Genomic DNA, 23767 nt, shown 5'->3' on the forward strand with positions numbered 1-23767 from the left:
CTTCCAGCAAGGACAAAAAGAACAGTTTTCCCTTGTGCTGAGGGCTTGATGGTGCTTTTATTGGTACTTCCCACACATCTTTGCACTGCAGAATCACTCATGTGTATGCACAGCTGGTTCATTAAGTCTTTTTTTTTTTTTTAACCAAGAAGGTACTTCCATGCTTGAAAATGGTCTGAAAATATAGGTTATTTGAAAAACCACAAAGGTATTACATTTCAGTGGTGACATAATGCACTGCTGAGTAAATCAAAAGTGCTCCTACCTATAATGTGCAGGTAGTAAGGCCTGTACCACAGACAAAATCAGTATGGTTGACCTTGTATGTACAGGATGTTGACCTTGATTCAGCAAATTTCTTCAGTACATACAGAACTAAACCACATGAATAAACCCTCTATGAAACTAATCATAACTTTGAAATTAGATATCTATTTAAACTGCTAGTTGAGTCTCCCTAGAGAATTTTAAAAAAGAGCTTCCTTTCATGACTGCTTTTCCTGTGTAATTATTGCACTTACAGAACAGGATTCAATTCTTTCTAGAATGGCAATGTTTTAAAAAATCTCTTCTCTTGCTTTATGATTGTACTGTAAAGATGCCAACATATTTAGTAAATCAAGATTCAAACCAAAACTCCTAGTGTTTCCAGGACTATGTTTACCTGTATTTACCAGAATTTCTGTGCCGTTGCTTATGTTATGAAGTAGATTAATGGACAAGGACGTGGAATCAATTTTTTGTGAGCTGCAGCAGTGTGTATCTACTTGATAATTTGTTTAGGCCAGCTTTACTGGCAAGTCCTTCTCTTCATCCCTAAGGAAAATGAAACTGCTTCCACTTCAAAAAAACTATTGAAGTTACTCCTGGGTTTGCAATTAATTTCTGGGTTTCATTACAGAAATCCCGAACTTTTTACCAGCCTTTCAAAAGCCAGATGTTCCTGGCAAAGGAGCATTTTCTCTGAGCCCACAGCTGATTGAAGCCATGCTGGGATGCTATAATCCTGCTTTGGCTTGCTTTCCTGGCCAAAAGAACCCCAGGGTCACTAATTGTCCTGATAAACATGTCTGTCCTGATAAACATCCCTTCTGAAACTTTCGTTATGAAAGTAAATAATAAATTAAAAATGACCTACCATCCCAAAGCATACAACAATGTGCAACAGTGCTACTGCTCATTAAAAAATCACTTTGGCTTAGATCAAATGATTAATCATTAAATACATTTACATGACTTCAAAAAGATAAGTGACAAAGGAAAGTTCGGGAAATATGGGGGGGAAAACACTTTCTTAAAAACTAAAAGTGCAAGACCAAACCATTTTCCAAGTCATACAGCAACTATAAACTTACTCACCATACGTCTTTTCTGAAGAACTATATGGAAAAATATTTTGAATAAGATAGATACATCTACAGCCTAAATCAGGAATTGAAAATAGAGGCTATCAAATGGAAACATATCTTTCATAAAATGTAGAAGTACATCTACTCTCTCATCAGGGATAGTGTATCATGTATGTTTATTTACATGCACCTATTTAATTTATAATTATAACTCACGGGTCTGCTTTCTCATTCATTTTGTACTGCTGCTGCTAAAGGTTCAGCCAGCCTAAATGTAAGTAAATAAATTTTATGCACATTGAGTCTCGTTGATAACCAATTTCTCACTGGTGTGAATATCAAACAGGTAAAGGCACCCACTTTTTTTTCTTTACCAGTGTATCAGTGGATATGACTATCAATTAAAATATATTTTTGAAATTTAAAAAAAAAAAAAAGTATACAGCGAGTAATGACTTCACTCTTTTAACAGTGTAACAGATCCGTGAAGCTGTATGTGCTTTAAAGATATGAAAATGTCTTAAAATGAGACAGTTCTCTTGTACCAAATTAGTCCTGTCATATCCTTGGCACTTCAAAAATCTTGGGCTGGGGCGGCTGTCCTACAAATGCCAATGCAGTGAAGGTAACCCTGACCTTCTGCATAAACCACGTCAGCAGAAGCGCATCGGCGTGGCGGGCAAACCCCGGGAGAGCCCTCCAGGGGTGATTAATTCTGAGTCAGGAGCCATAACTCTGATGAGCCTTTAATACAGTAAACCAACAAAAGCAGTTAAGGGCATTGTCTGAGAGAAACGGAGAGGAATTTAATCAAGTTGCTAATATACTTTGACCGGGACTCTCAGGTGCTCTTAAATGGAAAGACAGTCTTAAAGGGATTGAGACATTTCAGCTCATGGCTCTTAGGGGGCCTGTTACTCTTACAACCCTGCCGAAAACAGAGAGCAGTGCCTTGGTAAGCATCCATCACTTCTGCAAGGAAAAATGATATTTTGCATTCACTCTATTCAGTTTGGGTTACATGTTGTGATCTGATGAAGGACAGAGGGCAGAAGGGCTGTGTTCAGAAGACTAATGTAGTTTAGCAGAGTGAATTTCCCCTCCTACAGTCAGTATTCCATGGAGAAGCCTGCACAGGGAATATTCCAGCTACAGCCTCCTCCCTATCGCTAAAAAAGGTTTTGCAGCTGAACAAGACACCAATAGGGACTGTGCAGGCAATGCATTGCCTCAAAGACTGAAAGCACTGGAATGCTGAAATGTGACAGCACTGCACATCCACAGCCCTGCCACTCATCTGCCTTGCCAGAAGCTTATGGGCTAAGGTAATATCTGCAGTCATTTATACTTATTAACTAATTGTATTTGGATCTAAATGCCCGAAGATTAAATACTCTCTTTTTATTCCATGCTGGCAATGGCAGAATGGCATGGAAAAGAATTCAGATCTGTCAGGAACACTGAACTACATTAAGACAGACATATTTTGTAAATCCACTGTCATCTCTTCACTAATTCAATGAGAAAATATACTCAGACATGCAAAACCAGCCAGCAGTCATTGACTGATACTAGCATATCATATGAACAACAGACAGACCTAGAGACAATTTCTAGAGCATTCTATGCCTTTCATTAGAAGATGTCATTGATCCCAATGGACTGTGAATGAGAAGGAGATTTTAAAACAGGTCTATTTCTGTTCTTGGAGTAATTTTCTAATTAAATTGGTACATTTTAATCAAATTACTTTATCTTCTTCTCCAATGAACACCCTGTTGGTATCTTTAGAGTACTAATGACTCACTTCTTTCTAAATGCAGCATTGTCTCAAAAAATAACTGCATATTGAATTATGAAACATGTGCTGAAGTCAGTAAGTGTTAAAGTCATTGGCAAAATTTTCCAGTCGGATCTACAGTAATCGAGCTCTATGCAAGCAGTCTCCATGTGACTTCTAAAATATTCCAATAACATTAGAGAAAGAGTTAGACATTTTCTAGAAGGTACATGTGTGCTGGACACAAAACTTTTCAATCTGCAATAGTGAAGATATAGAATTTGTAGTATTTTTCTAATGTAGTAAACTGGACTCTGCACTATTCAGTGGGAAAATTCTGGTCTTTCCCAAGGTGAATTTTCAGTTCACAGTTGCAGGGAGTTGAGGCTCAGTATGGCGAGAAGAAATGGTCTGGGACAGTGATGGATGGCTATAAAAATGTTGGCAGATAATGATTTTTTTCACCATATAAATCCAAGTCCTGAAAGCACTAAATGAGTACACAGCTTCTCTAACAGAGGCAGTCTCACCTGCTGGAAAGCAAGTGTTCACTGAAGTAAACTTAGTCAGAGACACAAATACTCGAGTGATTACACTCTGATAGATATCCTAAGTGGTGATGGAAGTTTTCTGTAGGTCTGCCAGTGCAATAGGTGCCTGTGTTGGCTCTAGGAAGTGCTAGGTTTTCAAATGGTTTTTAATAATATTTTATTTTCATGCTGAGAAATATGACACATAAAATCAAAGTATCTGTGAGGGATTTCCTCTCGCTTTGCATTAAGAAAGGAAGAGAAGGTATAGATCAGGTTGGTAGGACCAGTAGTTCGTGTTCTGCAAAAAAAAAAAAAAAAAAAAAAAGAATTAAAAATGTGGAATTGAATTTTGTATTAATTTCAGTGACTCCATAAACCATCAAAATGGCATACAGCATCAGCAAGAATAACTTCTGCTAAGCAGACTGTTAAGAAATTAGAAGAGATTCTAGAAATATTTTGTTTTCAAATATACCAAGAGCTGAATGAAATCTGGTTCTTGCTGCCTCTGCAGAAACAAAAGAGCTTCTCTCTTCAACTCCATTGAATAAATAGGGCTGTGAAAAATAGATTAATTTGAATGCTTCTCTTCCCACTGTCCACATAAATATTATTTTTTCTATTTTGATTTTTAGAGGTAACAGATTATCAGATTGTGTTTAAAGCATATGATTTCTGCAAGGAAAGGTTAGACTGCAGCCAAAACAAATCATCTCTTAATCATCCCTTCCCAGGGGTATACAAATTGTTTGCAGATGGGTTCCTTGTTCTCAACCCTGGATCCTGAGAGTAATGTTATACATAATGGTATATGTCATATTTCTACACAGGATTTCAGTTTCCTGAATTACTTGATCATTTACAAATTTTGTTCCCACATCTGACTCTATCACCATTAGGAGCAAAGGCTCACAATAATAATAATAATATAATAATAATAAAAAATAACTCAAAGCTGCCTTAAATTAAACAGTCTGGTTCAATTCATAAGTTTGTTTATTCAAAATCAACTTCTACTTCTACAGTATATCAAAGGGATTACTGTGTATGTTGAATTATTTACTTGTGCTAAAGGTGTGTCAAAAACCATTCAGAGGTCATTGAAAGAAATTAAAGAGAAAATAATCATAAATATGTTAAGGCATATGAAGCATTTTAAGCAGGACAGAGAGCTGAGCCATTAAAGGCTGTCACAGGATCACAGAACATGCTGAGTTGGAAGGGATCCACAAGGACCATTGAATCCAACTCCTGGCCGTGCACAGGACCTGAGGGTATTGTCTAAATTCTTGAATTCTGTCAGGCTTGGTGTTATGACTGCTTCTCTGAGGAGCCTGTTCCAGTGCCCAAATATTTCACTCATATTTTTTTTTATAAAAGTAGATATATATATACACCTAAGTTCTGGTGTCTTTAAAAGAGTACTGGTTTTCTCTCCAATTTTCATAGGTGGTATAGACTGTGATCAGTTGCAGTGATCCCACATGATTCTCAAAGTGTGCTTCTATCAGTGTCTGATGCCATTCAATCCTCCAAAACAAAGTCAATTTCCTTCCACCACAGAAATGCATCAGCATGTCCTATCTGAAGAAGCCTTGTATGTCAGAGGGAAACACAGAAACCTTTGGAAGGACTTCTGTGGTCTGAAAAATAAGGACATTTAAAGACATCAACCCCTGGTTTTGATGTAGATAAATCCTAAGAGTGTGTTCTATGTCCTGAAGTTTGCTAAGGCAGGATCTTAAAAGCAGTGGGACTCTGAGGTTGCTGGAGATGCCTCTGTAATCACTGGCATCATCTGGCATGATTTAATGTGCTGCCTGTGTATCCTGCTGTGGCAGCTCACTCTGGTTGAACAGGTTCTGCAGCCATGTCTAGGGGAAAGTGACCATGGCAGGTCCGTCCCTGATGCCTACCCAGCCTCTGTCTCTGGATTTTCCCTGCCTGGGCAATGCTAGAACATCACCTCCACACATCCCTGAATTCCTGTTTGACACCCATGAGATTCTGGACTTGCTTAAGTCTTCGGAAAGGCTGATTAGAAGCAAATGAATGGGAGAACATCTTCAATCATCTTTGATTACCAAAAGCAACTGGTGTTACTCAGTACTGCCACCATGGGTTAGGTTGTTTGTGTGGCCAGGTAGAGAATCAGAAAGTTCACCATCGTGTCAGTTTGATAAATCGGACAGAAACATCCTCACAGATCTTCAATTGTACCAACCATCTGTGCTCTGCAAAAGGGAATCAGCATTCCCAAGACCGGAAAAATAAAGGAAGAAAATGGATTGAAAGAGAAAAAAAAACCCTCAAAGCTTCAATAAATATGGCCCATCATGAGGGTATAAATTCACAACAAGGACTAGTGTGCTAGCTATGCTCTGAGCATGCTCTGGAGCACTGACCTACAGCTTGTCTTTCCTCCAGTATATTTTATCTAGAGATTCAAAAGAATATCAAGGTCTGGAAGCAAAAAATCTATGAAATTGAGGAAAGCCATAGTAACCTGATTAACAAGGCATTCATTGTGTCATGCTTAGTATGCAGAGTAAGATGAATCTGCTCTTCATTTTTATCTGTCACTTCAGGCATGACTTGTGTGAGAAACCTACTGAAATTTCATTCTTTTTAAACTGGGTCTGGTTAAGGAGTAATTTAAATATCAGCAAAGACCAAAACAAAACTTCCAAAACAAACCAACCAATCAAACAAAGAAAAAAAAACCCACACCACATCCACCTCCATGTTTATATGCATCCACACTTACATGTATATGTTAGTATTGTATGTTACGTTATGTATACAGAACAATTTATATGAAAATAGATTTAAAATAAATACTTCCTCAGGTTACTGGAATCTGTAGCAATTAATTAGCTATAACCTCCCTAACCTTGCACAAAACAGGAAAAAATATGATCCAGAATGATTTAGACAACTAAGCCAAAAGAGACAGGGAAAAGAGAAATGAAATTGGCAGGAACTACATTTTCATTTTCTTGATACCATGAGTGAAATTTCTGTTCTAAAAAAAAAAAAAAAAAACAGAGAAAAGAAAAATTTTTAAATGAGCTATTTAAATTAAAACATGGCTTGGTCAAGTACCATCAACTAAATAAAACATTAAGTGGGGGGGATCTGAGGACAAACCATTTTCAAGTGATACAATCTTTCTGCCTTCTCACTTCTCTGGGTTTCAACCTTTCTCAGGCGTTACAGAACTTTTCCTTTTTGGTGAAGCTTTTGGGCACAGCTGCTGTCAGGTGCTATTTCCCTTACCCTTCAAATCTAGAATACAAAATAATTAAATAAAGAATGGGAGTAAATTTCTGCCTCAAGCACAAGTTTCTGCAGAGTACTGAGCTCAGTTAGATTCTCACTGACCACATGCATGATCCATGAGGAACACAAATTGTAGAGTAACTGAAAACAGCGTAACCAATATAGTGCGTTGTGGGACAGACGTGTTTTGGACTTTTACTTCCTTAAACTCACCACACAGGCATGCAAGTACAGGCTTTTTTCATAAAGCAACTGCTGAATGTCTAAAATATATATATAACTATATATATGTATATATATATGTATATATACATATACAATTCATAATGTATTTACATATTAAAAATCGTTTTCAAATTAACTATTAGTACTTAGCTTCCACATATACACCTACTGATTTTATAACTTTTTCTCTCATTCATATATATACTTATATTAACACTTCACAGGTTTTTCTTTTTTTTTTTCTTTTTTTTTTCTTTTTTTTTTTTTTTTTTTTTTTGTTACCATGTAATGGAAGTGTTGTAAATTGAATACAAATCTTACCTTATCTTTGAAAGAAAACAAGGGTATTGTTTTTCTGACACTTTGATCATGATATTTCTCAGGCTGGAGACACATAGCTTTTCATTTGACTAAAGATATGTCAACAACATTTATTTAAATGTTATCATTACATTAGGCTAGCATCAGGATAATTGTTAGGTCTGATTTCTAGAAGAATTACATATGGCTTTTTTCAGGAAGAGTTTTTCTTAACAATACTATACAATACATCATTAAAATGTGTACAGCTCAGAATATGTATCTATCCACTAATACCTTGATACTCTATGTAGCTTATTGCAATTAATTCTATCCAGTGTTAAGTATGATGATTAACTAAATTGCAATTATCAGCTACTCAGATCTGTTTTTATGTAACTCTTGTTACAGTATGAATTAAAATTTAAGCTGAATTCATATGAAAATTTGCATAGAAAAAAGGGGAACAAAATTAACCTCTCATTAAGGTAGACTTCTGAAGGAAAGAATGCCAACATCTATATTTTAGTTTATTCTGAAGTCTTAATCTGTGCTCTAAAGCTGCACTGAGGTCAGTAAATATACTTCCCTATGTGTCCCAGTACTGGAATCCCCAACTGTTTGGACAGGTGATGTGGTGAGATGTAGCTTTTTCCTTTCCATTAAAGAACTGGGTGCGCTTTTATCAGCCACGTTAGATATGGCCTAAACAGTGTCAGAGACCAAACTGGCACTGCTCAATCAAAAGAAATGAATGTTTTATCCCTATAGAAAACATTAAATATTTTTCCTCCAAATACTTTATTTCCTGGTTTTGCAGCTGCCGTATCTGTTATTCAAGCAGTAATATTTGCAATCTTTATTTGCACAATGCCTGCTTAACGCACCAAAATATTGCCCTTGGTTCTTCTGTCAGCAAAAAAAAAACCCAACATGATAATGGCTACCCATAAAGAGATAATTAACTTGTCTCTTGAATTGCAATGTAAAATACAGATATGCCTGTCTTATTTGGTGAGGACAAAGTTCAGAACGAAGTGTGGAAGTAAAAAAGGAAGCAAGCTCTTAATATGTCTATGTAAAAAGACACAGCAATGTGAGAAGCTTCTGCAGTGAACCTTTACTAAGGAAGAGCCTTTCCTTTCCCCTTCCCCCTTCTCCTTCCATCTCCATCCACTGCCTAGGTGCAGGCTGGATAATATTAACATAGAAATCCAAAAGTCCACTTTCACTTCAGTGGAGGTGACTGGAAAAAGTTACGTTAACCACCAGAGCTGTGACAATGTGCTGTGCACAGAATATCTTCACAGAATAAGTGAAATTTTGAATGTTCAATGCTGAGAGGCCTTAAGGAATACATGAAAACATACATGTGTGACTGAAAGTTGCTTTTAGGTCCATGATTCCAGAAGTGAAAATGTATGAAAATAATGTGATGAAAATGAGGAACATGAAGGAACAAGAAAAAGGACAAACCTTTTTCTGCTTACCCTCCACTCAATAAAAACCCAAACTGATTTTAAGTTAGTGATATGGCAATACTTGGCAGAGGTGTGGTTTAAGCACAATCCACATTCCTATACAAACTAGAAACTGTGGCTTTGCCTCTGACTCACACAGAGAATGAATTTTTATGACTGGTTTTATTTTTTGTGTTTCATTGATCATTTCAGGTCCATCTGCCTTTTCCCTCTCATCTGTTCAAAGCTGAGATTTTATCATGGCTAGCAATTTCTTTAGGATACATTTACAGAGACAGTGAGGGACTTCCCTACTTCCTGCCAGTATACAGCCATACTTTTCTCAGTCATAATTATATGACTTGTTATACTTATTATCATCTTTGCCTTTTTTTTTTTTTCCATAGAATTGGGCCTTCTCTGCAGCAGCATTCAAAACAAATATTTTGTAGCTTATTGTTTACTCCAAAATTTCTAGTTTTTATTACTAGGGCAGTGCCAAGCTATCCAACATATCTCTTTTGCTCCTCAGAACAGATGGACTTCTAATTAGAAATGGCATTTTACCTATATTTCCTATTCAGGTACATAGGAGGACTGTCTGCCATGGGAAGGATCCCAAACTTGAGCTGTAGGAAGGAGTGGCAGAGACAAAGCATCATGAACTGACCTCCAGCCCCATTCCTCACACCTCTGTGCCTCTTGGGAGGAGAAGGAAGAAGAGTCTTAAGTGAGTTTGAGACTGAGAAGGAGGGTTGGGGAGAAGGTGTTTTTAGTTTTATTTCTCACTATCGCACTCATATAATTTGGCAATGAATTAATTTTCCCAAATGGAATCTGCCTTGCCTATGATGGTAATTGGTAAGTGGTCTCTCTGTCCTTACCTTAATCTTTGAGCTTTTCCATCCTATTTTCTCCCCATCTTGCTGATGAGAAGGTGAGAGAGTCTCTGGCAGCCAGCTAAAGTCAAGCCACCATGGCTGAGAAACATCCAGATCTGATTACAATAAATTACATTTCTGGAGATACCTAAACTTATGGCTGATGGAAAAACTGAGATCTGATGAACAAAAAGTGTCACCCTGATCTTTTTCAGCCTCCTGATGTTTGCATTTTTGTAGTAGAGTTTCTCACAAATTTTCACCTAAACAAAGTGATGTGTTTATCATTCCTCTCTTGAGGAGAAACAATTGATAGACTTCTAGTTTGACCAGTGTGGTTGGAGAGGGGGCAACCTCATTCTCCATTCCATGGTCATTGCACAAAATCTATATAAACCAAAATAAAAAAATAAACTTCCCTCTTTTTGTCCTGATGACTTGACTGTGTACATGTTGCTCTTTTTGTTTCCTACAGCAACAAAGAAGTGTCTGAAAACCATGTGAGAAAACTTAGGTACATTTGAGAATTTCTACTAGAATTTGCAAACAGGATGTCACAGAAAAGGAGTTACAAAAATTGATTGAGGGGTTTGACTTTCTTCCTGCTTCTAAGGTAAAAAAGAAGTAAATACCGCAAATTCCCTGACTACCTCTTCAATTTCCAGAATGTTTAAATGTGTGAGTTTTGCATGTCTGCTGCACTAGCCAGGTGGCTTTTAATTGCAGAGGAAAACTGATAGGTATCTTTCATTCAGTTAAGGCGCTGTAAGGACAAGAGGGATAAGCACACCACATCTCCAAACACAGGAGTGACTGCAGGTTTTAATGGCTGATATTCCTCAGCTTCCCACTGTTCTCTTCAAAATACAAGCTTAACATGTTTAACAGTGTGATATTTTGGGTTTGCAAAGGAGTTTTTCACAACTTGAGCAATTTGCAGTTAATTCAGAAAGACGTGTGTGGCCTCCTCAGGGATTTACATTTCTTGGACTGGACTGTGTGGGGATTTGAGGCCCTGGCTGGTCAGCTGGACTTTAAAAAAAAAAAAAAAAAAGAGTTTTGCTGGTTGGCTACTGAAATAAGGATCTGATTCAGCTGCAGGAAGAGCCCCTGGCTGACTGGCTGGTGGCAGAAGTGCACTAGACAATTTTCAGGAAAGAAGCCACATTTCTTTAGCATAAGCACAGGATCAGCTTGTGTTATTTGACACCTGCTGGTCTCTGCCACTTGTAAATTAAAACATTTTCTTCTTTAAACAAAATCCTAGATAAACTCTGAATGCCACAAAATTGTAAAGCCTAAAAGGAAAACACATGGTGCTTATGAACCATCCCATTGATGGTTGACCATGACTGTCTCATATGCATGTTTTAAATTGTGAAGACTTTAGTCTTTCCCTTAAAAGAGTTCAAGGGTTGTATAGAACATTGTGGAATTTGTTAGAAATTAAAGCATGTACCTATAGATTAAGGATATTTTCATGGTTCTTGAGCTATTTTATACCACTCAGCTTAAGATACAGGGAGCCGTAACCTCAAACAGAATTAGGTCACTTGTATTGGTGAGAAAGGGGAGCTTCAGTCTTGTATTTCATAAGAAAACAAATTCACCTCTGTGTGATAACAAGCCTCGTGGCCAAATAAGCTGATTGACCCCAAGGCACTGCTGACTTCTGTGGGAGTCAAAGACAGTGATCCCTCTCTTGAACCCAACATTCAAAAATTTACTGCTTTAATGGGTTTCCTCCAGCAAAAATAGCTGTGAAATCAGTCTTGTGTATTGCAGATAAGCTGTGCTAAATATCAGATGCAAGCAGGATGAAACAACACAGAAAAATCTTGTCTGCTTTAAGCTTTATCAAAACAGGAACTTAAAATTAAGTATGGGCAAAGCACCACTTAATTTTTAGTATTAAAAGGAGAAATCTTAGAGTCACACTGATTAGGCTTTAAGTCTCATCATTTTGCTCTTAAGAAAAATCCTGTGCAATAGACTGCTTGTTTCATCATCAGACATGCTGCTGATTAAAACCAGGAACAGCCCAGGAAATACTGTCTTAAAGCCTCCATTTCTCTGTAGGTGAACAAAAGTCTTTGGTCTGTCATAACCCAGAATAAACAAATGTGAGCACTTGCAGCAAAGAACCTATTAACTGGCTTGGATTTCACCACACAATTTACTAGGCATTTAGGGGAGACTCGGATTTGTGGGTGTTTTTTTGTTTGTTTGTTTGTTTGTTTTTTTCTTTTTTTTTTCTTTGTCTACTCTCACTTTCCCAATTTTTTAAAAGAGATTTTTACAATGGCAAGATTTATAAAGATTGATTGTCTTGCTTTGGAACTCTTCAAATATCTGTAAGCTGTTTTTAAAGAGTGGTTAAATAAACAAGAATTTTAGTATAGATCTCCAGATATATGATCATGCTCAAAGCTAATTAAACCGCACACTCAAGATAGAAAAGTGATGTCATTAGTTTGCAAAGGGGAAAAAGATCTGCTCTGGTCATGTCTGAATTGGTCAGACAGTTAGATTAAATCATCACTTTAGGTCTTGTCCAGCCAAATTATCCTATCCTAGCCTAGCCTAGCCTAGCCTAGCCTAGCCTAGCCTAGCCCTGCCTAGCCTAACCTATCCTATCTCACACAAAAGGTATGGTCGATTTTCACAAGTCTACATAAAATCTCCCGACTGAAAATCTTTCCTGAAAAAAGTATTTCTATGATTGGTAAATTGCTGTTAGAGTTTTCATTTACACTACTGGATCTTCAAATCATAAAATTAGGGGTGGTGTCTTCTCAAATGCATCAAAGTCAATCAATATCTAAGAGTTTTAGAGAAGCTACTATTTTAGGAGAATAATGCATAAAGATACGCTGTGTCAGACTACTTTTATAAAGTCAGAAAGCAATCATGGAACTTGTACTCTCTGTAAGGGCAAAATAATCAAACTTTATGAAGGCATGTCATTAGGAGTTTCTGACAATCATTCAAAATTGACTTTGGCAATCTAAATAAGGCAACTTCATCCTTTAAAAGATTTCTAAATCAAGACTTACTTTTTTCTGTCTGCCTTTCTTCATTAGTTAAATGGTCTTTGATCTCAGGCCAGCTTAGCTTCTGTATCTACTTTCCACAAAATAATGCTGAAATTTTTTTGTTTAATAATTTTATTGCTTAATGTGAGAACTTGCAACATTAAAACTTCTCTGCCTGAGACCTCAAGCAGCCACACTGCTGCAGGGTGAGAAGTGACCATGTGCTGGCAAATCCACAATAAATATCTATTTGAATGCTCTTAGCCTGTGGCAAATGCAGTGTAATTTAAGTTAGCATGAAAGAAGGCTAGGAAAACTCAATTTATTTTACATTTGCCATGGGCTAAAAAAATTCACAGTGGACAGCTGTTGTAGATCAGCTGTTGTATTTATGAAAACAATTCTTTTGTCAGTACAACTAGTGTGAAATCAGGGAACAATCAGGATAGAGATCTGTAATTCTGGTATTGCAAAACACAAGTATCCAGGTAGTCTATGAAGTCATCATTCTCTCAGTGTGAAATACTAGAAGAAATATATTTGATGGGAAGAAAAAGAGTTTTGGAGAAGAGTTGTTTGTGGTGGGGATTGTTAGGTTTTTAACTGGAGTCAGAATAGTTCTCACATTGCCAAGCAAACATAAGAAAAACAAAACCACAGACATGACTTTTGACATTTCAAGTAAAATGACATATTTATATGTGTAATGAATGGAATTGTATAAAACATCAACTTTCCTTCCTGGAAATCAATGGAAATGTGCCAGTGATTTTACTGGGAGCAAAGGTGTGTTCTGTTCAGTGTCTGTTCCTTCGTTCTCTTAACTTTGCTCAACACTGCACAGCCATTCATTTTAAACATGCTCTTGAAGTTGCAGCCTCCTGAAGTGTTAAAACAGGGCTGTGGTCACCTTTCTTGCTGTCATGTGAGCACATTCTTAACGAACAGATCAGATAGACTATACTATAGAAAAATTCTTCGATATGAGGCAATGCAATTTGGTTTGTAGGAGGCCATGAAGACGGCTCAGAGGGCTGGAGCACCTCTCCTGTAAGGACAGGCTGAGACAGTTGGGATTGAATAGCCTGGAGAGAAGAAGGTTCTGGAGAGATCTTATGGCATCTTCCAGGACCTAGAGCTGGCCTCCAAGAAAACTAGAGAGGAACTTACTCCAAGGGAAAGTAGTGATAGGAAAAGAGAAAATGGCTTTAATCGGAAGGAACAGTTTTAGCTTAGTTATGAGGAAGAAATTCTTAGTTAGAGGGTGGGGAGGCACTGGGACAGGTTGCCCAGAGAAGTTGTGGATGTCCTATCCCTGGAAATGTTCAAGGCCAGGCTGGATGGGGCCCTGAACCATCTGGAATAGGGAAAGGTGTCCTTGCCCACGGCAGAGGGGCTTGGAACTAGAGGATATTTAAAATCCCTTCCAACCCAAACCATTTTTTGGTTCTGTGATTCTATGAAAATAAAAGAGATTTCAGCAAAAATCCCTTTGGCTAAACAGTTTTTCTCCTCATGTTTTTCATGTCCTTTCTGTACTGTACTTGCAGTGAAACTTTCTCTATGATGCTTAAATGTGGATCAAATTTTCCAATTAACTGATAATGTTCATCTATCACAGCAGACACATGCAACTCTTAGGTACTGGTCTCTTCTACAAAGATATTGTATACAGAGGATATTGTGTAAGTGCACCAGAAATTAAAGGGGGTTTTAAATACTATGAACAAAAAGCTGATATGGTTAGAGAGACAGAGAGGTCAAGAACTTGAGAAATGCACCCACCTTTTGCAAAGCTGGTAAGCAAATTACTGCTGCATCACCACACACTGTTGTCTGTAAATTATGCTTAGATCAAAGGTATTTCAACTTTAGCCAGCTAAAAGAGTGGACAAAACCAGTTCAAACCATCTAGGACTTGTGTCTATAGCATACTCCTAATGTCTCTGCCTTTCAGTTTCCTCATCCATATAAAGACAATATTATTTCATTAAAAAACCCTGAATATTTGCAATGAAAGAGCAAAATGTTCAATGAAAAAAAAAAAAATGGTTATCCTATCCAAGAATGAGAAGATAACTACTAGGCTGTAGAGAAACAGTCATTTTTCCTGTCTTTTTCTGCAGCTATTTATCATTCAGTGTGTGACAGCTTCAGCAGGACGTAGACAGTCCCCTCAAACTGTAACATCCATAAATGAATGTTTGTGGTACTTTCCTGGATACAAAGATTATCCTCGAGCAAGGAGAAATGATGACTGAGATACCTCACCTCCTGATGTGAGTAAATAAGCTATTTGTCACTTGAAGCCAGGGCTGGTTGGGAACATAATACAACAGCAGGGCTGGGGGTTGGGAATGGAGGGAAATGTCTTGCTACAATTTAATTACAAGTGCACAGAGCAGGGGAAAATTAAGTAAGCCTGCCCATTTCAAATTTTCTATTGGAAAGCAGGAGGCTGTTTTCACCTGTGTCAGGTTTGATTTTGCAAATCCTTTCTTATTTCCCTAAATATTTTAAAATAGTCTTTAAAGGATTCATGATGCACGTTTAGTCATATGATTTGAAGTTCAGTTTGAGGACACTCTTAACTACTAGTTAATCATGATGATGTGGTAGCTGGAAAGTAGGAGAAGATCTGAGGGTTTTATGTGTTTCACATCTATTTCTTCTGGTACAATTTGGTAAAAGGCACTGGCAAAACCAGGATACTGAAAAGGATGATATTCAAGCTTGATTTCGTCTGTCTTTTCCCCCTCAAATTTCTCCAACATGAGGCATTTCCGCAGTCTACAGTTCTTCACAAACTGCTCTGGTATAGATCCTTCTCCTTGGGCCCCAGTCCCTCAGGAACACATGGCTCCAGCATGGATCTGCCATTTTTCCTGCAGAAAACTTGCTCCTGTGTGGGCTCCTCTCCATGGGATCCCCCTCAGGCTGCAGCCTCCTTCACTGCACCTGCACTTCCTTCAGATCCACCTGCTCTAGTGTGGGATCCTCCAAGGGCTGCTGGATGAGGATCTGCTCCACTGTAGTCCTCCATGGGCTGCAGTGGAAATGCCAACTCCATCATAGTCTTCTCCAGGAATCACAAGGGAACTCTTGCTCTGATACCTGGACTGTGGGTTTCTTATCTTCTTTTTTTTTTCTGTTAGAGCCAGGATTAATGCTCAGGAGATGCAATTTCATGTTTGGACTCAGATGTTTATTAATTCTTATCTATAGCACAGTCTCATGAGTTGTGAGCTCTAGCTAACAAGGTAGAAAATGGCTCTCTCTCTAACTATTTGCAATATCCTTTAAGCACAAATTATCCAATAAGTAGATGACACCTATATTATTTTTACTTTTAACCCAATAACCAGACACCTGTGGTCTGCAATGCGGACCTTTTCACCCAATTACAAGACATCACTCAAACCCTTCATGAAGGAAGTGAAAGAAGAACTTAGCCTCTGCCCTAAAAGCTCCATCTTGCTTTATATATATATTACTATGCTCTAAAACCTTAAATTCTAAGTTTTGCACCCTATCACACACTTCTATTCGAACGACACACCCACAATCCCAGTGCTACGACTCAATTTTGGAAGCCTGTGCCACGGCCTCAGGTCAAATGTAGTGCTTGCTTGAGGGTCAGTGCCTGTTAGAATAGAAAGCCTAGGATTTGAATCTTCCAGAGTTCCAACACTGGACCATGTCCTCCTCTATGTCTGGTATGGGTCGGCTCCAGTCACTTATCAGACACTGCCCAGCAGCCCCAAGCAGACCCCGGGCACCTTCATCCAGGCACTCTGCAGTCCAGTGATGCCCTGCCTTAACAGTTTCTCTGGCTGAAAACCATGGGAATACTTGTGAAATAGGTTTGGGTCTGCATTTCCAAATATATTTATGCTGGAGACAATATAAAGATGAATTCCTTCCTTTAGAGTAACAGAAAAGAGTACTTTGCTGCAAGATGAATACAGGTTAAGCCAATGTGATTACATCTTAAGATGAACAAAAGCAAGGAAATGTGGCCCTATATTAAATGAAAAATTCTTTTGGAAAAATTTTTAAAAATGTTCTAGGGACAAATATAGAAAACTCTTCACATTTTTCATCCTCCCTCACCTCAGTGAACAAACATTCTGTCTACCTTTGGTGACCCTCAAATATTTATTGCATCTGATAGTGGTTCTCTGAAAAGCAGATGATCATCTCTTTGGGACATGTGCCAGACTAGCAATATCCCAAAAACTTTAGTACATAAGCCTTATGAAGTGTTGCTGGCACTGGTGGCTGAGGCACTTAATTTAATGAGATGGGCTTGCCATTGCTGCAACTGCTAAATGTGTTTTCAGCAGAGCCCAGGAAAAATCTAATTCATTAGACCTCTGACTGTGTTCAACAATTGTTATTGTGCTGCAACATTTTGAATATAAATACAAAAGGCCCACAGAAAGCAGTATTTCACAATTTGAATTTGCACATATTGCTGAAGGCCATTTCAGTTCTCCCGCTGATGTGTTGCATTGCATTCCTGGCTGCCATAACATAGTATATGATTATATACCTGATGCCTATAAAACTATGACAAAACACACAGTTGTTACAGTATGTAACTATTGTCCTCTGTAATGAAAAATGACAGCACACTTTTGTAATATGGTGACTTGTCTCTGGTAATACAGAAACTAGCACAGTTATAAGAAGAAAAGCAAAAATAATGGTGCCATCATTAATATTTGAGTCTGAAATAGGCAGATTAGATTAGAGCCCTTACAAAAAATCATCAATTCCCAGTACATGTTTTGCCTTTATTTCTTCCATATGAAAAAAGAGATATGAAAGAAATTAGGACAAAGACAATGAGGAATTAAAATCTGAATATTTTTGCTACTGAATATTAGCCTGTAACACTTCTGGTTTAAGATATGGCGTTTCTTCGTACAGCAGTACAGTATTTCTCAAATAATGTGAAGTGAAAATATATCAATTTTGATTGAATTTCGGTAAAAAAATGACCTGCAGAATCCCATACCATCCCAATCATAATTGCTCATACCACCAGAATATTTAGAGTACTGAACTCTACCAGAATAGAGGGTGAATTGTGTGAACTGTACCTGCAGCTTTCTCAGTTTATGTCACATTCCAGCTAGGTAGTGCTTCATTTGCATTTTATCTTTAGAAAACCAAACTCCAGAAGTCCAACATCTTGTGTGAGGGGATGCAAGAAATGTGCAGCTAGATTTCAGTAAAATCCAACCCCAGGCCTCCTCCTTCTTCCATGTTGGCAAAACTCCAATTCCTGCCCCTCTAATTTCTCTGATCTTGGTTCTTTTCCTTGCTTGTTCAAATGGTCTTTATCACACCAGAGACTTGACAGCTCTCTGGAAAGAGGTATCCAAGGAGAGATGACTCCCAGAAGTCATCACAGAACTCGAGATTACTGTGCAGCACCAAAATGTTGCAATTATTAAAGCTCATTTCATTACTAACTGTGGGGAGGAACTCGTTGTTCCTTCTTTAAAGTCTTCATAAATGACTCTTTTTCAATATTTAATCTCTGCAAACATTATAAATTTGTATCTTTAAGATAAATTCTCACTTCTGTCTCAGACTATAGGCAGTCTATGGTATATGTATATTGTAAAACCATAATATACTCTTAATTTCCTGTCCAGCTAAATTATTTAGAATAAAAATACAGAAAAAACCCAAAACAAAGAAAAAAAAATTCCATGTTTTTGAGATCTGGTTCATGACACCCAGCTTCATTCCTCTAGCCTTAGAGATCTCTTTCCTTATTTTAACAGAGGCTAAAATCTAACAGAGGAGATCTCCTTTTTAATTTTAACATGTCACTGACTATGAATGCCAGAAGTGGAACTGCACAATGTGTTTATGTTCCAGCGTGAGTGGCCTTGTTAGAGTCCTGTCAGCAGCAGCCTCATGATTTTTCCAGTGCATTGTTTGCACAAGGTCCTCAAACCAATCAAAGGAGGCACACTGTTCTCGAAGAGTTCCTGCCTTGTGTCTTCACCCACTCGTTAGCTGCTTAAAGCAAGTTCCTACCTGGAAAGAACATCCTTTCCTCATTGCCACTGGAATCAGAGACCAGCTACAGATGCCACAAAGCTCTGAGAATTCTCTTATGACATCACAGTGAGTAACTCTACAGAAACCGTTTTGTGGCAACTTCTGTGCTTTCTCTTCCATTTTTAACATTTGCATCGCATCTTCTGTGATATTGCCTTAATAACTTAAATACTTCCTGATAATTTTACTATTCGAGTCCAAATAGATGCACATGAAAATCCACAAATTTAAACCTCAGAACACTACACATGAAGACTTTCAGATCTGGTTCAATGGTGAAACTCTTGAGACTCCTACAATATTGAAACGATAACTTCCTCAGTACTATACCATGGTGGTTTGTAGCTATTAAATATCTTCCTTGGAATTAACCTTTGAGATTCATACTCCCTCTCAATCCCTGATTTAAAATATCGAGTTTCACAGCCATTTTTGAGACACACTAAAGTGTTCTGCAGCAATTATGAGGGGCCAGAGTTGAACAAACCTAGGGAATGTTAATGAGTTTGCAGTGGTAATTATTTTTAATTGCCTTCCATCTCATTAGAGTACCAGGTGGCAGCTATGTAACCTCACCATGGATGCTGATTGTCTACATGGCCACAAAATTCTCTGCAGACACTAATGAACAGACATGTCCACAGCCTCTGTAGTGGTCTTCTTACAGCAATTTGCCTGCTCCTTGGAACAAGAGGAGTCTGACTCTGACCCCACTCACACCAAAATTAACTGCAAGGATATTACAGCCTCATATACCTTCCAGTGCACATTTTTTAAAAAAACCAACCAAAAATAATCTACAAATGTGCAAATATATTAAGTTCTGTTTCTACTGTGAACTGTTTAAAGGCTTTTAGTTTTACTTACCACTTTAGAAATAAAGAGAATCATCCTCGTTCCCTGTTCACACAGCAATATAGCAAAATAAAGGAATGTTCTTCTACACTTCCCTGCCTTCAATAAGAAGTTTTTTATTAAAGTTATTAATTATTAATGATCATTTTAAAAAAGAGTCAATTTCTCATATGATCAAAAGAGAGAATTTCAAATGTCAGAAAAAAGCAATAACAACAGAGGTTTGTCCTATGTGTCTGTTGATTGCTAGAGGAATTCATATGTTGTTATTTACTGAGGAAAAAATCCCCAAACCCAAAAGATACCAAAACCAAGCATCCTAGCTTTGGTTTAAGAAAGAAACGTAACATTACAAATTTAATTCCCTAGTTATAAAAAAGCTTCATCTCTGCAGGATTAGTACTTTTTAATAAATGCAGATTAGAAGCTTCCTTATAAAAGCATACACCACAGAATAAAAAAAATCTAATCTATAAAGAAACTCCTTCTTTTTACTTCTGTAATTAAATGATCCATCCTGCTGTTAAGGCTGTTTAAGGGTTCTGGCTTCCAGATGCCTGAAATCAAAATGACTCCTATTTAAATTATACATCATCAATGACAAATTTCTAGATGCTATCTAATAGTTCTGCATTATCCAAAAACCTGCGATGAAATAACTGTAAAGTTCAGAAATTTCCTCTGCTGTTTTTTACTAGAAAGAAACTATAGGAGATAAAACGTGTAATGAAGTAATATTAGGTTCTCTTCCTTCTGCCCAGACAGATGTTAATTTCTTTACACTTTCTCATTTTAAAGAAATAAATTCTGCAGAATAATTGATCAATTTATTTCATGTGTCTTTTTTTCTTATCTGCAGGTTTCACCTTCTTCCCACGTATTTATTTCAGACGCTTCAACTACAGACAGAAAACATATGCATTTTACCTGTTTCATATTAATAATATAGATCTATCTGGTGCTGGTTTTCTGCTCATAATTAAGCCCTAAAGCTATTGGGTTTTTTTTAAATTAAATACTTTCTTCCCTTGCCACAAGGCAGTGAATAGCCAAAGGTATCGTCATCTCAGAAAATATGTCTCACCCTAGATATCATCTAGGAAATATGGATTTTATCCTGACCAGAAGCATTTTATCAGGCTCTGAACAGGTTATCTTGAACTATACTCTTTAGCCAAAAGTTCCTCCTGCCTTGGTGTTCCTACCTTATGACATGACACAATAACCAATGTTCTTTATAAACCGACAAACTGTGGTTCTGATAATCAAGGTGTTGCAAGCTGGGTCTGTTGTTACTACTTGAAAACCGTGGCTTAAATTCTTTTTTTCTTTTGTTATATTGAAATTGTACAATTTTGACTCAAAAAACCTTTTAATTTCTATACATGCTGGAGGTTTTTTTCACAACAGTCTGGTTAGAAAATTAATTATAATAAACTTTCTTGCTACTCAACAATGGTATGTGTGAGAGAACAATTACATGTGTTCCTTTTTATCCAAAAGGCTAAATTAAGTACTGCAGATTAGATTAGTGTTCACAGCAACATTTTTTCCATTCATTTCTGTGCAGCTAGGGTATTTAAGAGAAAAGAAGAGTAATAGGTGTCTGAACTGTTGGAGTCAAAGAAAGATGATGCAAGAAAGATTCAGAAATGGGTATTACCTTAAAACTGCAAATGAATTCAACCTCATGTCCTCTATCCCTCACGTAACATGAGTGCATGACATTTTGTTGGTGTCTTCATGGTTTAGGAGAACAGCCTGGTCTATGTTTATGACCTACATGATCATATTAAACATAATTTATCAAAATAATTCGTTTGCAAATACAGATCCCAAATGCTTTCAAACTCAAAGAAATGTTGCACCACTCTTCAAGTAAAAAACAAAACAAAACAAAAAAAGAGTAAATTTAGAAATTATTTCACTTTAAGTAATACCAATTTTTACATGCATAAAGTGACTTAAAGCTCACCCTGGAGTAGTTTATGAAAGAAGTGTGCAAAATGGAGTAAAGCTTCTGTGTGAAACGCAGTAGGCAAGTTTGCATTAAGGATGGAAGGTATTGCAGTTCAAGCAGCACTCTCTCCTTTGCAAACGTGTATTTTTTCTGTTATTACCTTACAATTGTGTCAGGACTTTGTGTATCAGCGCAGCTTGAACTCATCAGCAGCTAAGCTTGTTATGGATAATCTTATTTATTCTACCACCTCTCTGCAAGATAATCACATTATGGTTCTCTCAAGGGCTTATCACCTTGAATCCTCCCAGGACCTGCAACATGCTCAGAGAGGGAGAAAGAGATGTACAGATGAAAAACCCAGCTAAATGTCTTTTTTACTCTTTGATTAGAATTATTACATTCAGATTGAAAATTATAACTGTTAAATCTTTCTGAAGAACAGAATTGACTGGCATAGAAATTAAGTATAACTGTTATGAATGATACTTTGATAAGGAATGAACATTTACATTTTCTATAGAAAGTATAGAGAGTTTAGTATATTAACAAATACTCTTTTCTGTAATGAGTTAACAATAATTCCAAAGACTCCAGATATGATTTCTGTAAGAAGACCAAGATAATATTTGCCCTTCAATAAGGCACAGTGTAAAAGGAATACTTTCCTCCAACGTTTTACTAAGTGCATGAAAAAATGCAATTCATTTTTTGAGTAGCTGAAAACTGGACATTGAAAGGAACTTAATGAAGTCCTGTTAGACATTTTGCTCAATGCCCAGATATTTGAAGGGACAGAATCACCTACTAATTCATCACTTGGAGTTCTAATCTAGATTGGATTAAATGCTATTAAGTATTGGATTTAAATTGATCTTCCACCAACAAAGAGATGTATTAATGTGTTCCTTTTTATAGAATCCAGTATTACACACAAGAATATAAGAACAATTGTTTTGAATGTAACAGCCCTTCTTTACAAAAGCATGCCAAATAAAGGTGTCAAAGCCTGTCCTTTTATATACTTGGAAAACACTGCACAAACCAAGGCCAAATTAATTTTCATCCAGGGAATTCATATTGTCCATTAGGACTTCCCTTTGAAGGTGGACTTTGACCCTGTGAGTTGTTTGATCCTGTTTGATCCAATATGATGACCAAATGGGTAAAATTAAGCAACAGATCTATGTCTTCATTGGGTTCTCAGACTAATTTTCCTCTCCCTTGTGTCTATTAAGAGTGTCTTAAATATACCAGTCTCGCTGCACACAGTTCAATATTTTCATATGTTGCCAGTCAGCAGAAGTTCTGTGAAATATGGAACCAAGTCCTGTCTTCAGAAGCACTCAGGGATTGGTAGAAATTTGGTGTCCCTGTGGGCAGAACATAACCTTAAATGCCAGAAGCTTTTTTTATTTTGCTGTATTCTTGTGTGACTCACGAGGGTATTAGTTTGTATTAATAAACATCAGATACTTCATTCCCATCTATATGACTGCTCCTTACATAAGCACAAATGTTAGCACACCCTGTGCACTGTGGAAGGTGATTAAGTGTGAAGTGCTATTTTGAATTTCAAGTGGATCCTTCTGAATGAAGTACAACACACTGTGCAAAGCAAAAAGATTCAAGTGCTTGATTTGGTCCTCCTTCCTTTTCTGCAGAGAGAAGAATTTTCAGGGTTGGAAAATGGAAGACAATGACCTGTTTTAAACCAGAAACAAAATCAAGCTACAGAATTTTTCAAAAGATATTTTTTTATATAGATGGAATTTTTTTAATGTTTGTTTACACAGTATTAATTTGTGACATAGCTCTGCTGTGATACATGGCAGAAAAAATGTACAGTAAGGAAATGAGATTGGTATGATTTACTTTTTTCCTAAGCATTTTCCAGATATAGAAAAATATCTATATATATAAAAAATATATGTAAAAATTCACCAAAAATTCACTAAAAATATAATTCATTAAGGAAGATAAAGGCACTTAATCACTTACGCTAACATGAATAGTACCAGAA

Source organism: Chamaea fasciata, unplaced genomic scaffold (assembly GCF_029207755.1).
Source record: "Chamaea fasciata isolate MVZ Bird 193981 ecotype frontalis unplaced genomic scaffold, bChaFas1.0.hap1 SCAF_2, whole genome shotgun sequence".
In the NCBI taxonomy this organism is placed as follows: Eukaryota; Metazoa; Chordata; class Aves; order Passeriformes; family Sylviidae; genus Chamaea; species Chamaea fasciata.